Source organism: Maylandia zebra, linkage group LG17 (genome assembly GCF_041146795.1).
Source record: "Maylandia zebra isolate NMK-2024a linkage group LG17, Mzebra_GT3a, whole genome shotgun sequence".
In the NCBI taxonomy this organism is placed as follows: Eukaryota; Metazoa; Chordata; class Actinopteri; order Cichliformes; family Cichlidae; genus Maylandia; species Maylandia zebra.
The window spans coordinates 20790832-20808479 of NC_135183.1; the positions used below are offsets into that span (position 1 = coordinate 20790832).

General features: G+C 40.4%; 1 protein-coding gene across 2 annotated transcripts in view; it reads left to right on the forward strand.

Moving 5' to 3' along the window:
• Positions 1 to 1183: 1183 nt before the first annotated feature.
• The window catches only part of plxnb2a.1 (plexin b2a, tandem duplicate 1), a 234582-nt gene continuing 218117 nt past the window's right edge, over positions 1184 to 17648 (forward strand). For both annotated transcript variants that reach the window (XM_004566399.6, XM_004566400.6), the window contains exon 1: positions 1184 to 1706. The gene's annotated coding sequence lies outside the window, so the exon portion shown is untranslated. The remainder of the gene's footprint in view (positions 1707 to 17648) is intronic.

Consider the following 17648-nt stretch of genomic DNA (forward strand, 5'->3'; position numbering starts at 1 on the left):
AAATGCATGCAGAGATATAGAAAAGACTCATAAGACTCATTCTTGTTTCTTTAGGGAGTTCTTCTTTCTTACTGTTGCCAAGTGCCAAAGCACCTGACTGTTCCCATATGGAAAAGATATATATAAATCTTATGAAGTTTGTATCTGTCTGGTGTGAAACTTGTATGAAAAGCATACAAGAGTGAAAACAGATATAAGATCCCTTGAAAAATTATTTAAATGAAACGTGTATGTTTTGGATACTTCCTAAAACAATATATGAAAGTAATGAGAAAGTGGCCACTTTCATGAGTAAATCATATAAGCCTTATATGATGGGGTTGCAATGTAAAGCTGCTTCATAACTAAAATTTACAGCGTCTTACATGGAGCTTCAGCTTCCTGCTGTCAAATGTGCCCAGATATTTCCTCAAGCTTTCCAGAAATGTTACCTTATTGATCTTAAAACTTTTCTAATGTCTCCCTTGGTTTTCTTGTTTTCAGTGTTTTAGAATAAAACCCTGCCTTTCCTTTGAGGCAAAAGAAGAAATTTGTTGTCTCCACTTACATGTCACTCTAATGGTAATGTTATTTATATGCACATGACTTTGCAGTGCTTAGACACTCTAGACGCTGTAATGCAGCACTGAAAGTAACCGTAGGTCCTAATCCTCTTACCAACCATCGCATGTCATTGCCTGCTCAGGTTGGATGGTCTGCTATGTTGTTTCGTAAACCCAGCAGCCTTTATTTACTATGTATTTTTGGTCTTATCCCATTTTCTTTGGTTTACTTATAGGACTTATTCTTTCTATTGGTCCCTAAAGTCTGTACTGAATGTAGAATAAAGGAGGTTCGAATTTGTCTGAATCAGCTGCAAAATCAAATACATTTCAGAGAGCTGGTGTCTCTCAAGATTTTATGGTCATTTTAAGTGACCAGATATTTCCCCTCATCGTTACTGCCCTTGTTTTACAATGACTTACTTTGATGTAAGTTTCCTTAGCTTTGAAGCTTGCTTTTCACTCTTATTTTTGTGCATTTGACTCATCTCCTATCTATCCTGAACAAGGAAATTCTTGCACATAAGATTTTTAAGGTTAAACCTTCTATAAGCTTTTATTTTGAAAGGAAGCTTGTGCATGCTTTTTGTGTTTGACGCTGCAAACCTGACGGAGCATATACGCCAACAGGCATTGGGGGTTAGTGTTAGGAGGAGGAGGAAAAGCCTTCACCCTGATATTCCTCAGTTTTGTTGCATCTCGCGCCGTTTCCAGTGGAGCTCGTGGCAGTAGATCCTGCTGGATGTGTGCAGCTCGCGTCGGCTCTGGATACGGAAAGCACGCGCTCCTTCCTTTAAAAGCTGGAAGTATACGCGTGTGAGCGGGCGTGCGTGTCTGAGTGCGTGTTGGCTTGCCATATGAATCACACCTGAGCCGGGTGTGCAATTCCTGGGCGTGTAAAGCACATAGAAGGCAGCGTGTCCACTTGTTTGCCGTGGGAATGTTGTTAAACTAAACTTCCCCGCAGCGGCTCGGGCAGACGTGCGCTGCGCTCCGGTCCGGTCGGCACTCTTTTCCTCCCTCTTCCCAACATCAGGATGTAATTTGGGCAACTTTTTGAAGGACCGAGGACACGCAGGACGAGTTTTATCAGCTAACATTTGATTTAATTGGGGAATACTGTCGGCAGTCTGTCGCAGAGGGACGCCAGCGGCGGATCCAGAGGTACGTTGAGCGGCGTTTTGGCTGCCTGCTTGTTACTTTTTAACCGCACCTTTTATGAATACTTAACGCAGAAACAAAACTATTGTTCGTCCTCAAGCGCAGTCTCCCAAAGCCCTTCACAGCAGAAAAGCCTTTAAGGAGGATTTTAAAGATCTCCAGAGCACTCGTGATTCCTTATCAACGCGTGAATTCCCCTCGATGCCTTGTTTGGAGAACGCTACACCAAACTCCGCTTACAAAAGTTCAGGTTTAAAAACAAACATCGGTTATTAGCGATTTGAACGGTCACCATTGTGATTAAGTGGTGTTTTATACTTAGCATGGAAGGTAGTTGATATTCGGCATTAAAGCCATATTCCAATCACTGCGTTTTCTTTAGAAAAAACAACAACTTGTGGACATGATTTCATCCGTGTAATCAGCTGCCACTGAGGAACACTAAAACTTTAAGTTGCCAAAGTTTTAAAAGTGTCCAGCTGATATGGAGTCTCGGCTGTAATGATTGGCTGCAGAATGTTAGAGTCTTGCATATTGCTAATGGGTTAGAATACATTTAATTTAAAGGTTCCTAAACGAAGTCTGGCATATGGGAGACAGCGGAATGTGCTGGGACCCATCAATACTCAGAACATCTGGAGCCTCAGCCAGTGGGCTGATCCTGTTGAGTCGGTGACAATAATATATTCCAGACCGACTTCCTCCAGTGTCAACTCCACATATTGGAATTTACAACAGCTGTAGGAACCCATTATCTTTTATTGATTCTGCCCATTAATTCCATACCGATCTCAATGAGAGGGGCTTTTTTAAAAGACTGAGCTGTAACTCAACATCAGTTAGATATCCCTAACATTGTAGTTAATGTAATGTGGTTGAAGCAGATGTTTTTTGAAGGCATTATTGATCATAAGTGCCTAAACCATTACAACAGCAGCCAGATAATGGTTGTACTTAGTCAAATCTTTGGCTCCAAAGGTCATTAAAACACATTGGTCCCCATCTCATGCGAGGAACTATGAATCTTGGAAAGTGTGCTGCTGGCCATCTGCTTCAGAGAACTGCTGTACATGATGGGGAGGTAATTGCCCATGGTGTGAGTTAATGGATTAGAATAGCCTCCACACTGCACCTTGGGCTCTGGAGCCATAAAACTATTATAGCTGCAGCGACGTAGCTCTGTTTAGATTCAGGTTGTTTGATGTTATTAGGGCTAACAGGACACTCCAATCAGCCGAGCGTGCAGTTTCAAGGCTTCTTGAGCAGTTCATTGTCATGTTTGAGCTACTGCAGCCACTGGGGGGGAAGTTTGGATGAGCGGGAGTCGATCAGATGTGTCCAGAAACTTTATAACTCCTACCTTTTTTTCCTTCTTTTTTTTAACATGAAATTTGCAGCCAATTACCGGGTTGTGCTTACTGTGTCAGTATGAGTGATGGAAATGTCTCCTAAAAGTCATTGCTGGTGCTTGTTCAAGCAATGTTCTCAATGAAATCGCATCTCTAATGTGTTCTTAAAGCAATCGATGGTTCAAAAGCACCGTGTTAGTCTGAATAAGCTCTTCAGTAAATCCCCTTTTTTAAATGTTTTCCTAGAAGCCATGCTATTTAATAGGCAGTTTTAACTCATCTGCACACTATCTTACGGACAGCACAACACAAACCCTGTCTTCTGTTTAGTGAAGTGACTCGTCAGCTGAGCTTTACATTGAAAAAGCCTTAGATGCAGACAGTGCAGGTAAAGGGAATTTCACTGGCTGCTCACTGGGTTGATTCAGCAGGACGGCTGACTTTCAGCTCGGTTACGTAGAAATGGAGAACTAAGAGAAAGGAAAATAAAAGGGCAATGCCTCCTTTTTCACTTATTACTATGACATTTAACATTTTGGAAGGTCAGCAGGTTAACTGTGTGTTTTTTGGGTAACTTCTAGAGACATTTTGCATTTGGCAACAGAGCTTTTGGATCCTTGAGGTTACCTTTCTCTTTTCTATTTGCTTAAATAGGCTTTACCCTGGTCTGAAGGCTCGGCCAAATCAGAACTGGCAGTAAGTAATATTCGCTACTTGTACAGTTTAAAAAAACAAGACAAAACCCAGATGAAACAGGAAATGATGTGGGCTGAGCTGATAATTTAAGTTGTTAAATTTGGCACCCTTTGCCTTTTGCTGGTTTTAAAGAACAACACAATTTAAAGGAGTAGTTTAATGTGTTTGGGAAGTGCACTTATGCACCTTTTAGCCACATGCTTAGTTTGTAACTGTGATATTACTGCGCGGTTAGCTCAGAGTGGAAATGTGTGGGAGATGGCTACACTCTTGGTAAAAAACAAAGTACACCCTCAGCCCTTGTATAGAAATTAATGAGGTAAATGGCAACCAGTTGCTGCTAATCATGATTAACTTAACATCAATTAGTTTGGCCAACTCTATAAAAGTGGAAGCTTTGGTAACTTCCTGGTCTGGAGCATTCAGGTGTGTCAAGGTCAGATTGTAATGCTGAGAGAAATTGCAAAATACCCAAGAGGTCCGACTCAGACTGCACAGCCCTCAGTTAGCATTTTAAAGGTTGAAGTTCATGACAGTTAGAAAAAGACTGAACAAGTATGGCTTGTTTGGAAAGGATAAGGAACATGGCAGCACACCTTAGGTTTGCAAAATTACATCTGAACCAACTACAAAATTTCTGAAACAAGGTTCTTTGGACAGATGAGACCACAGTGGCAATATTTGGACAATGCACAACACCACCTCCAACTGTCAAGCATGGAGGTGGAGGGGTGATGATTTGGGTTCCCTGTAGTCACAGAGTCAACCATGTATCCCTCAGTATACAAAAGTATAGTGTGTACTAAGTATTCTGGAGTCAAATGAGAGGTCATCTGTCCAGAGCTAAAGCTTGGCCCAAACTGGGTCATGCAACAGGAAAATGATCCCCAAGCACAGCAACAAATCTAAAACGGTCCATCTGATTGAAATGCTGTGGATAATACTTCAGAGCTGTGTGTAACTGAATGCCTGCAAATCTCAATGAATTAAAGCAATTTTGTAAGATGGGATGAGCTACAATTCCCCGCAAAATAAAGCTATCGTGTTATTGTCAAATTAATCATGTGGTGTGTTTAGTTTTTCACAGGACTGTCTCTAGACTGTGTCTAAAATGAAACAAAATGTACCTCGAACGCTCACTAATTCATAAACTGTTCATTTCAAAGTATTTATTACATTGTAAATGTAATAAATAATTACATTACATAGTGAATGATCTGTAACAAAAAAAGGGGATATTGTCAAAGTCTCTCAGAGACAGCTAGTCTAAAGGTGAGGAATCAAGTATAGCTAATTAACTGCTTTATACCATCCAGATTCATTTAACCTTGTTGTATGGATTCAAACAAAAGAGTAAGGTTTCTACGCAATAAAGTACGGTAGCAAGCTAGCTTGCTCGGGCAGTTTCCCAACTCCTCATTCAATTATTGGCTGATTTAACATCTAATGGAAAATGCCAGCGCTGCCTAAACAAGCTACGACATGGAACAAAGGAAAAAGAGGAATTATCATTAATAACGGCTGGTATTTTTCCAGCGTGGCGATATCTATTATGTAAGTTTGATGTCGTTAGCCATTTCCAGGCCCAAACACGTTTTCACTTAAAGACTGAAAGAATTTGGAGTCTTTAATTTTCTGCACCACGTCAGTGCAGAAAATTAAAGACTCCAAATTCTTTCAGTGACAGAAATGATTAATATGAATGTCCTACAAGATATTTAAGTCAATACTCAAGAAAAAGGGGATTTCTAAGGTTTAGAGGAGTTGGCAGTAAATATAGCTTGCTGCTAGACATCTCAAAGTAATTTAAGAAAAAATATGAGCACTGCTTTAAGTTTGGATTTAAACTAGGTTGGAAAACTTTGAAGAAGTTGACAAGAGGATGTGTTACCTGGTTACTAAGTACAGGCTATGGCTATGGTTCGGCTAATAAAGATAAAGGATGGGAGTTAAACTGTTCTCCTGAAAAGCCCATGTTGTGGTCCGTGATGTTCAAAGAGACTCTGAAAACCAAAGCTCCACCAAAGCAATATCTGTGATGAACCCATCCACAGCAGTCACGGAAACCATGAACTGTAGTACATGCTCTGAGTTTTTAAAAACCTAAGGACATGCCGCGTATGAATGGTGCTGATAAAAAGCTGGCGATGCTGCGAATGGTGACTGAGTAGTTTTAAGGGGCTTCTTTTCAGTAAAAAGAGAGACAGAGTATTGCAGCGTGTTTTTTAAAAAGACAAGAGGCTCATCCAAAGCAGCAGCAGATGTTTGGGCCCAGAAACAGGATCGGTAGGTCTCCACTTAACAAGCAGATTGGCTATCCACTTTGAGATGTTACCGAGCCTGCATGCAGCGTCCTTCCAGCTCCGCTTCTTCTTTACTTTTTTTTTTTTTTATATCCTGAACCTGCTGTTGCTCTCACCTCTGCTAAGAGCTTGATTTTTTTTGTCTCTCATGTGTTTGTGTATTAAAAAGAGCAGCTCTGGCCCCACCCTGCACTGTGTAACCAACTGAACAAGTATTGTGTTTTTATGTTGGTAAAGCTCTCATCCATCAGAAGCCCAGTCAGTCTGAGGGCTTAACTATACATTAGTGTCACCTTTGCACTTCCACCGCTTGACTGTAAGAAACCTGTTTAAGTGGAATGCAATTTGGTGGTTGAGTAACAGCACCACATTCAATACTCTGCTTAAACAGGAAGTTATGCTACTGCTTATATACAGTACACAATGATAGTAGGCTGTAATTGGATTTCTGTGCTAGATAGAAGCACAAGCAGATAGTGTTGGTGTGTTTAATTTCTACTTCTGCTTTCAAACCAAAACTGATGGTTATTAGCAAGCTGTGGTTTAAAAAAAAAATTAGAAGAATTTGTTCTAAAAACATAAAAAATAATTATTTAATCCAGAGGAAGAATTTACAACAATACAGTGCTACAATGAAATACACAACTACTCTGTAAAAGTAATTATTATGTAAAATAATGCTTTTTGAAGCACTAAATTGTTAAGTCCCCAATTTCTTACGGTTTATGTGTGTGGTATTAAAAAGGAAAAAAAAAGATGGTTTTGTTGGTGGTGTTGCAGCCTCATCATGTTATTAGCTCAGGGACTTTGCATGAATCCCAGGCTGTGTAGCATTTTGCACAAGCCTGTATAATTTAATTAGCAGTAGTGCATCGTACTCCATAGGCTGTGACCGTGCCACTGTCTGCTAAGCTGTGATGCTACTCTGCTGCATGTGCTGCACACAGTCCTGGGAGTATAGGGAATAATCATTGTTTGTGATGAATATTGGTCTGCCAGTTTGTTAATTAAGCTCTATGAAATGCCTCCAAATTGAACGCAAGTACTGTATATGAGCAATTCTAAGTAATTATTGAAACTGTGCATTGATTTATGTATCACCCATTAGTGTTCAACAGTGTGTAGCTTGGCCTCTTGTCTACTTTTAGTGGCCACCAGAAAGGTCAATTTAAGCTAGCATGATGTAATTAATCTTCAAGAACATATTCTTGTTGTAAATATGTATCAGAAAAGATAATTGGTAAGTAAAGCTTTAAAATTAATAGTAAATCCTGTGCACCTCTGTAGACTCACCACTGCAGGTATCACTGCTTGAAAGAGAGAGGTTGTTGTGGGCCTGCAGCAAGGTTTACAAGAAATCTGCCAAATGTGAACAACCAGCAGTTTAATCTGCATGCAAGCAGCTTTCATTCTTCTTAATGAGGTTGGTGGATGCAGCAGCTTAAAAGAAAGTTTTTTTCATTTTTTTAAATCTTCAAAAAAGGTGATTTATTGGTATTTTATTGTGAAAACACTGACTGAAGAAACAATGACTAATTAATAATTTCACACAGTTTGCTTCAGAGCTGAATTGATTGATGGAGACAAGCTGGTTAATCAATCCTTATATTGAACCCGGGATGTTTGTATAGATTTTTATTTATTTATTAATAAATGAATCAATAAATCTCCTGATTAGCATGTCCAAGTACATGCTGATGTGATAATTTAAATGTAACTAATATGCAGTGAAAAGTTTCACTCTCTGTTTTTGGTGTTTAAGTATGTTAAATTTTAGCTTTGCAAAGAGCGACTGTTGGTTGAAATTACTTTTTAAATTCAGGCGAACATCCTGTTTCAGGTTTGCTTTGGGTTCTTACAGCCGTATGTGGAACAGACTGTTTCTGTAGTTGCAGAAAATGGCAGAGGCTGGTTTTAATCTGTATTTATAAGCTGTGAAATTGAACAAAATGTTGGAGATCAAACTGTCTCTAACAGATGGATGCAATGCTTCCTGTGCTGATTGTCTGCTGGGTGCTGCGCAGACATTCTGCAGCATGTGTTGAGTGATTCTGCAACTAGAAACTTCACTTTTTTTAAAAATCTGAGCAGCTTCATAGGAGAGCTCCTTGTAGTATTTGTTGGCTTCTTTTTCAACATCTTTTTCATATTTGCGTAAAACCTTCTGAAAGCTTTCTAGACATCTTCATCTTCATTTTTATTTATTTTTTTATTTTTTAATGCATTTTCTAGCCTGTCAGCCTGTCCGTGGTTTTCAGTGCTGAGCAGCAGTAGCTGCTGTTGAAACGCAAAAAAATGTCTCCGCTCTCTTAAATTCGAAGCATGGACCAAAATTATGTTTCACAACTTGGCAGAGAGAGCAACGGAAGACTGAGACATACTTTCTCTGTGCTGCAGTCATTTATCACAGGGAGAGAGTGGCAAAGGTCAGAGGTCAGACAGCAACTTTTTAGGTGTTTGTGTGTGTGTGTGTGTGTGTGTGTGTGTGTGTGTGTGTGTGTGTGTGTGTGTGTAAACCCTTGGCAGAAGATATTGTTTTGCACTTCTTGATCAGTTGTTGTTGTTTAGCAGTTAATGGCTCCTAGATAAAGAAACATAGTTTATATAACCGCTTTCAGACGGCGAGATGAGTGCTGGGCACGGAGATGCTTTCAAAATATATTTGGAGAAATAAGACAGGGCAGTATGGGCGCAAAGGCTGTACCAATATTTCACGCTGTTTTTATTCCATCATGTTGACATCTGCCTGTTACGATGTCATTGTGATGTCATAGGGTGTCATATTACAACAATAAATGTTTTTTTGCAAAGCTCTCCTCACGCCCTTTCGCATGATATGTTACTTGATATCGTTTCTTTAAAAAATCATTTTTAACCTTTTTTAACTTTGACCTTGGGTGCTAACAATGGAGGTCAAGGTCAAATTTGTAGCCAACCCAGGTGCTCATGTGCCCCAGAGCCTAGCAGATTGTTGCTGAGTTTGAATATTTGCCATAAAGATTTGTGGGGAATGTAAAGGTTTTACAATAACAGCATTACAAATGGGAATAAAGACAAAAAAGATGAAAAATCTGATAAAAAATATAACCCAAAACATGGACAAACTAACACACCTCCCCCTCCCACTTGCGCTAACAGCAGGTCAAGTTGACATGCAGCCCTCCTCTGATTGGCTAGTCGAGGCTAAGCAAGTGTATGTGTGTGTGCATAACTTCACAGGAAGTAAACCTGTTGGATGACTCACGGTAATAGGTAATAGTTTCAGCTAGACTTTTCTTTGTTCACTTGTCTAGTTGCTTTTGGCCTTTGATCACCTCACAACATCGTCCTTCCTGGTATGTCATGGGTTGAACTTGACTCTTGCCATTCCATGAAATATTTTAAAAAGTTCCTTATTTTAAAACAGTGAAATGAAATGTAGCTGCAGATCTGTAACCAGTCCTGTTTCTGTGCAGTAATGTAGCCTTATGTCTCCAAGGTTTCTGCAATGTTACTAAACACTTAGAAATGCTTGTGAGGTTTCAGACAGTGGAAGGTAATGCATTCAAACCGCATGCTTTATTAGAGCAGAGATGAACAGGAAGTGTTAGGGATTTAAAAATAATAACATAAAAAAAGGAGGAGGAATGAGGGTCCAGGCCGTCAGCCAGTGGGTTGCTCAGCGTTTAATTAGTTGCAGTTCTAGCAAGGATGTTTATTCCAATAATATTAACATGACAAAGGGTTTAGACTTGGAAAAAGGTGGAATTAATTTCCTTGAGCTGAATAATTTTCAGTAGGCATAAAAATATACTAATAATATTCAGTTAGTCACTTTGTCTTCTGGAAAATGCTTTTTTTTTCTCCATGTATTTCTTCTGTCATTTAATAGTTATTATGAATCAAATGATTAGATAATCAATGAGCCAAATGCCACACATTGTATTGCCTCTAATGGCTACTTGGGGTGGGCTCCAAAAGTGAGTCTGTCCCCATAGCCTGCCATCTTTAAATGTCCAGCAGAAATAAACACGTTTGCAACCTGCTACAAAAAAGTTTCAATCTCTTTAGCTAATTTAAGAAGTGAGCGAGAGATGCACAGGCAATAAATCTTTTACAGCTCACACATTTAAACTCTAACGTTTGGAGTTGTGAATGTTGACTATACATTATTGCCTGTATGCTGGGAGTTGAGCTGGGCCTGTCCTGTGTTTGTGGGGTTCGGTGCCTTTTGAAGCATTTTTGATACATGCGGCGTATCAGATAAATGCATCTTGTTAATGAGGCTTGCTTGTGTCAGCTGATGAATAGAACTCCATCCAAATATGGCCTGTTTGCACAAAACCAAGATAATGATGTTCATGTTGCTAAATTTGACGCTTGGGAACAGGAGGTCTCAAACTGGCGGGTGATGTCACAGTGACCATCTTTTGTTTTCAGTCTGTGCTTACTGGTGTAAAGTCTGTCTAGACTCAGTTTTTCCCGTGTTTCTGAGCCTCCACTCAGAGACTACACTTTATTTATAACGTATAGCTGTTTTCATGTGGAGCCTCTTAAAGCGATCATCCATGAGATTCCTCATCTTATTTCCAACCGCCTGCACCACCCGCACCACCAGCACTATGCCGACACCTTTGATATATGCTCATTGCTGCTCCGTTTGTCTCACACTTCCTTTACATTATAATGAGCGCGCTCAGTCATGCAGCCTGTTGGTAATAAACAACAGCAAACTGTAGCAGGCTTAAAGATAAAGAGCTGCGTGCTCTCTGTTCGTCTTTCCCTCTTTTCATCTCTGAATATTTTTTAGTCTTGTCAGTGTATTTAAGAAATCCTGCTTCCAGAAACATCAAAAAGTTGACTTTTTTTTTTTTGCTCTGAGGAGGGTTTTCTATGAGGGATTCAGCCGTCTGTCGCTAGGTGTTCACAATAGAAAAAAGGTAGAGCCTCTCATCATAATTCAGCAGTTGTGAAACAGACATTTATTTTATTTATTTATGTGAATGTGAATTTATACTGTGCTTGGAGCATGTGCATCCCTGATAAAATAATGAGTCCATAAATGATAACTTCCCGGTCTTCAGTTCCTTTCATGTCCTCTTATGGTTTTAGAAGCACTTTTAAGCAGAATCATTTTTGATTTCTGTAAACGCCTCTACCAGGCAGGTGTGGGGGAAAGCAGGCCTAAATTGATTCGGTCGCAGAAAACGATGCTAAATGATCAACTTTCTAACTGCGGAGCGGTTGTTCTGAGTGCATTTTAAGCCCTGAAATTCTCTCATGGAGGCTAAAACAAGCCTGCCTCTTGGATTGTGTGTCTGGAGCCACTGATTGAGGCTGGCGTGTACGCGGACGAGCTTTTCTGTGTTTTGTTTGTCCAGCTGTTAATGTGCCGTTCTCATTATGCTGCTGTTGTCAGGGAGCCTCCGAGTGGAGAGCGGTGATTTAAGAAGCCAGCCTGACTGATTACCGACCTGTGCTCTAGTCCTCTTGTTCTCTGTGGCCGTGCATGTGTAAATGTTTAAAGCGTTTACACGTGCACGACTTGTACAGGTCAGCTTGTGCTGCAGTTTAAAGCCATTATCAGTATAAGACTCAAATAAATAAAGCAGCGATAACCGCCACTAGCTGCCGTCCTTTGATTCCAGTGCGTGCAATGGCTGTTCAGCAAGGGTCATTGTTATTGGTTCGATGCTAGTGCAGTCTGAGTTCAGTTTGCAGCTCGCTGAACTGTGCTCAAACATGCACTGTCAAAACGATCAGTATTAGTATCTGCAGTACTGTCCCTGTATTTACTTTGTACTGGATCGATCGCAGTATTGCACAGCACTAGTATTTAACCTGCTTAATCTTGATGCTTTTTGCGAGCCAGTTTGCTTATTGGCATTTGGTTTTCCTTAACTTGCTCTTCCATATCTTCTTTTAAAGTTTTGGTTTTCCATCGTTGAAAATTCAACATTTTATTGATGGCATTATGGGTTAGAAGCTGGAGACCACTGATGAGCTGGTCAGCTGTTTGATTTGAAATTATTCTTCCACGTCTTTGGCGTCAAAAAATAATACTGGTCTACATTTCTGCAGCTAATCAGACTCAACGGGTATGATTGCCTTTAGGTCATTTGCATTAACTATCTTATGTACACTATCATATTGTGCTGGTACTAATGGGTTAGCGGGTGCTGACTTCAGAACCACAGTAAGTGCTGACATCGAGTTTCTCAAGGTTCAGTTCACATTGAATGGCGTCTGCCTTTTAGAAGCGAAACATGACAGCCTCTCAAAAGAATACAAGAGAACTGAGCGTGTGTTAATTGAATGTCTTGAACTGTACATGAACCCTTGCTGCCCCCCCGTGCCAGCTCGTGCTACGAACGGGTGTGAACTGCAAAGTGGAACTGCAGCAAACAATTACTGTGTCGCTCAATCATTTTGACAGTTCCTCCAGTGATAAATTCATTTGTGAGCTCAAGAGGAAACGTGTCAAACTAAGTTTCATCTGAAGCATTGTTGATCCTCAGCGGAAGACAAAAGTCTGTTTCTATGCTCGTCCTGCCAGGTGAGGAAAATAGATTTTATTGATGCTTGGCTTGACAAGTTTAAATTAGTGTTGCATATGAGGTTTGGAGTCATCTTTATCTTTTTGTTTTTGCTGGTTTAGATGTCTGACAATTTTATGGTCATTAAAATTTGAACTCTACAAATGGCCCTGTAATAATCTGTGTTGAGTGGGTGAAGAGCTGTATACAGAAACAATGACAGTCTCTGTTGCATTGAGTTGACTTGAGCACCAAATCCCAACAACAGTCGCTTCAAGGTGTTTTATAAAGTAAAAAAGAGATCCTACAATAACAGAGACAAACTCCAACAATTTGTTGATCCCCTGTGAATAAGCACTTGGCAACGGCGAGACAGAAAAACTCCCTTTTAACAGGAAGAAAGGGAGGTGAGGGAAGGAAGACGGGACAAAGACACATTGTGGAAGACAGGCAAAGAATAATAATAATAATAATAATAATAATAATTTATGATTAGATGCAGAGTGGTGTACAAACACAGGGTAGAAGAAACACTCAGTGCACCAAGGGAATGCCCCAGCAGCCTAGACGTATTGCTGTGTAACCGAAGGAGGATTCAGCGTCACCTGATCCAGCCATAACTAAAGGCTTTATGAAAAAGTAAAGTTTTAAGTCTAAACTTAAAAGTAGAGAGGGTGACCTTATAATAATGAAGGAACTCTTATGAGTAGTGAGTATATCTTTGTAGAAAGCTAGAAACGTGTGTTTTATTTCTATGTTCTGGTTATGATAGCATACATTCTCCTCGTTTTGTTCACTTAGAAGCCGAAAGATTATCGATTGCTTTTATTAGCTGAGTTTCTGCTCACCTATTCACAGGAAGTCTTATCAAAGCTTTCTTTTGCCCAGTGTTATCTGAACTATCCACTGTCTGACCATGTTACTGCTCTATAGCTATGCTTTAGTTGGACTGACAGTTGCCGGTAAAAGTATTTCAAAAGTCTGTGTTTGTGGACACTTAGTGATGATGAGACTTAATTTGTCTGAGTGTTTCTCAAGGAAATTTCAATACTGCAAAGCACGTACACATTCCAGGCAATTTCTCGTGGAGAAGAAACCCAAATGGCACAAGGGGAGCTTTGTGTGCGACACACACATTTGGCAAATTGTTCCCGTTGTTTCTCCATTCTGTCCTCCACATCACAAAAACCCAGGAAGGGGGAGCCCCGAGAGAGAGAGCGAGGGAGGGAGATGGAGGGGGAAAATGGATCCCATCAAGTCAGATCGCATTGTCTCGTTGATTGAACAATTTGTAAGTCTGTTTTGTCAGCATCACGCTTTTGCAGAACTCCCAGGAGTGCCGTGCACGAAGGCCGCTGCACCATCGGGCGCCATTTATTTCACCCCAGCTGCCCTTTAACTTCATCATCATGACTGCTTACACGTACACACATACTCTGTATCTCTGTCTCACACACGGCAGTTTATGATGATAGATATTTGCCTGCGGAATGAAGAGTGGGAAGCGTAGAGGGCCATTTAACGACCTGGGTATTGCCGGCTGTCTATGTCTCTCTCTGTTAATTCAGGGTCACGTCAGTCAGCGTGCTCGGAGATGTGAGGCGTCACACTCAGAGCAGAGTAATGATTAAATGAATAAAGGGTTGCTGCCTGCTTGGTAAAGAATAGAAAACATGAAAAGACAAAAAAAAGGACTGAGGGAGGAGAGCTACAATGCCCCTCAGTCTAATGATTCCAGCCAGCATTTCTTTATCTCCATTTAATTTCATACAATGCCTTTAATTACTTGCTATTCTAGTTGCTAACGTCTATTGTACGGGCCTATTACAGGAGGAGCAGGAGGTTCATTATACTAGAAAGATTGATGCACTTCTAAATCTTTCTTTTTGGTGTTGAGTAGTTTTGCTTTTTTTCCTTCTTTCATGAGAAGTTGAGCGAGATTTTTGATCTTCTGCGTTCAGTCTTGTGTCTTGTGGCAGTCTTGTGGCTCTTCTGTTTGGCAAAAGGTTTAAATTTTTAAACAGTGGAACATTAAAATTCAGTTCTTAACCCACCAAAACACACCTGTGTTTGTAACTCTTAGTAATTATAGTTTTGCTTGTAAAACAAGCCTCTATCCTCAGGCTAATATTCATGGAGGACACATGTGCTCGGCAACCACTTTATTGGGAGCACCTGCGCAGTCTAATGCAGTCCATTACAGCAGCTCCACCATAAAATCTGCTTTCATAAAGCTTATTCTTGGGCCGCTTGACTGAGGCAGAAATCACATTTATTTTGGTCTTGGTAAAAAATTTGAATCTTGTTTATTTAACACAATTATTTTTATTATTTTGGAGGGAGACGGGGTCATCCAGTAGTTGGCTGGGCCCTGATTGCCAGGCAGCCTGTAAGGTACTTGGGTGATACTGAAAATGGTGACTTTTTTCCTTTTCTGGGTTTTTTTTTTTTTTTGGCTTTGCATAGTGACTTACAGAGAGACAGCTGTTGAACTGTGCACGCTGCACAGTGATCACTTAGATTAGGCAAACTGGACTTTGGAGTCAAATGTACCAGTAAATCTTTAGAGCTTGCACAGCATCTGACGTCCGATTGCTTCATTTGCTGTAGTTCTTGAATTTTTCCTCCATGGAGCTAAAAGCTTCCTTCTGACCGTTGTGTGTCTGCATTTACACATCTGTTATAAATCTATAACTATTATTCAGTTTAGTCTGTTCCTATAGGGTTGCTTTGTCATTTAGTTTATATTGGGTTTCTGGGCCTTTACCTGACATTATGAATCGCCTGGAGGAGGTTCAGCTGCTGCCAAGACTGCCTTTGCTGCCTTCAGATGTTGTGATGATCGCCGACCACTTTATTTACACCTATTGAGAAGGTCTTCTTTACAGTAGGCTAAAAAGTTGTCGCTTCATCCTGTTTCTCCTCTGTGAGCGCCGCCTCCTCGCAGCTCAGCACCAGGCTGAACGCATCCTGTGTAAACACCGACGGAGCCGTAATGTTGCTGGTGTGTTGCTCCTGCTTTTGCTTCTGCATTGAGACTGTGACGGTCATCCAACGCTGTTTCCATTCACGGCCTCTGCTTGATCCGATTATGAAGCAGCAGCGCTGTCTCCTCCTCTTCTTGCCCTTTCCTTGTCTCTCACTCGCTGCTCACCTCTGCCCCATTTCCTCCTCATTCACAAATCATTTGGAGACATTAACACCATTAAAACTCAAATTAAGGCGCTTTAATGGAAACCAGCATGGGCATGTTCCGTTTTAATGCAGCACCCATGTTGAGCAACTGATTTTGATAGCGTATTGATGTCTGAACTACGTGGAGTTACTGGGTTTATTGTACAAATCCACTGAGAAGGTCTTATAAGGCCTGAAACGTGCTAAAAACTAATCTCCAAGGTTATCCGTATCAAAACAAGACCGGTGTCTATTTAGAAAAAATCTTTAGACCATGCTTCCCATTTAAAAGAGAATCAGATCTCTAAGCCACAGCAAAGTCCCTGCATCTAATGCAATCAGCTACCAAATTTAACAAAAACCTACATGCCGCGGGCATCAGCCAGAGGACGGGAATACTTTGTATAAAATCATTATGAGCTGGGAATTACCGCTGCTTACGTTGATGTTGCATCACTGCAGTGCGTCTGCTTTGTTTTGTCTCCAAAAGAAATGTAGATAAAAGGAGCATCCGGCATACAGGAAATATGATAGGAGTTAATTTATCGATGACTGAGCCACATGTTCGTCCTCAGTTGAGATTCAGATAACCAGAACCTGATGAAATGGTAAGCAAAGATAATTTGGTGCCAAAACAAGTCTTTGATGAATTAATTGGATTCTGCTCTGCTTTTTCTTATTTTCTGTCATATGTTGTTATAATAATGGGCACTTAAATTAAACTTGACCAACATCCAAAGCAACGGACCGTGTACGAGAGATGAAGCGAGGGTTGGTGTGACAGAGGAGGACGCCAGGGGAGGGTGAGATGAAGGCAGATGATCCGCTGTGCCGACCCCTGAAGGAGCAGCAGAAGAAAAAAGACATTAAAGTTGACCAATGTTCCAAACAGCAAAGTAAGAATAATGTCTGTGAGCCAAAGCCCCATTTTCTAGATTTTAGATTTAGATGAAAAATAATGAAGATGTTTAAATATTTTCTTTTATTTTTTAGAAAAATAATAAATGAGAGTTAGTTGCAAGAATGTCTGGCAGTAGTTTATGTCAGTAGTTTATGGTTGTTACTGCTGTCAGGTCAGGTCACATGGGACAGCATTTAGAGGCTGATTACGTGCGCGTGTATTTGTGTTGCCTTTGGGTTTTAGTGCCTTTGTGTAACATGCTTCCAGGTTGAAGCTTGAAGGCTGAAGGTTGTGTTTGTTGTACAAAGAGTAGCAGGTATGTGTGTGTTGTCCTTGACTGCTTTCTGTTTGTTCAGATGGGTTAAGATGATAAAAGCAGAGCTGTGAAACTTTTTACAGTCCTCTTTACTCTCTCTTTATACCGGTTTACATCAGGTTCGTTACAGGTACGCTGAGTTATTACCAAGTTAGGTCTGAGTTATTCTTTACCAGCGGTTTATGTGGGCATCCCTCAACTTGTTTCAGAGAAGCTGTGTCTCTGGCTGTAACTGTACTCCTGCAGTACAAACTAGATGTATGAGGTTACCATAAAGTGAGCATTACGTGGCTGTTGCATTGCACTCTGGAAAATGTAGGATCCAGTTTTTTAGTTCAGTCCACGCCACTGATGTTTTTGTGAGTTCTCTAAAAGTAAAAATGCTGTAATTTATCTATACATGAAGTTTCTTTTCTATGAGGATTTTTTAAATTTTGATTTTTGCTTGCTGATAGAATAAGTTACTACTTTTAAACATTTTCTGTGATGCAAAACAAAATGTTTAAATTCCTTTTCTTGTCTCAACACTCTGAACTCTGGTCTCTGTATGATGTCACTGAGCGCGGATGTCCTTAAATGCAGTCAGCATGTTTTATGCTTATGTCAGCCAATCAGAAGGACGTTTAAGGGTGGAATTCAAATGGGCTAGACCAAATGCAAGATGATATGGAGTAAAGCATAAACTGACCTC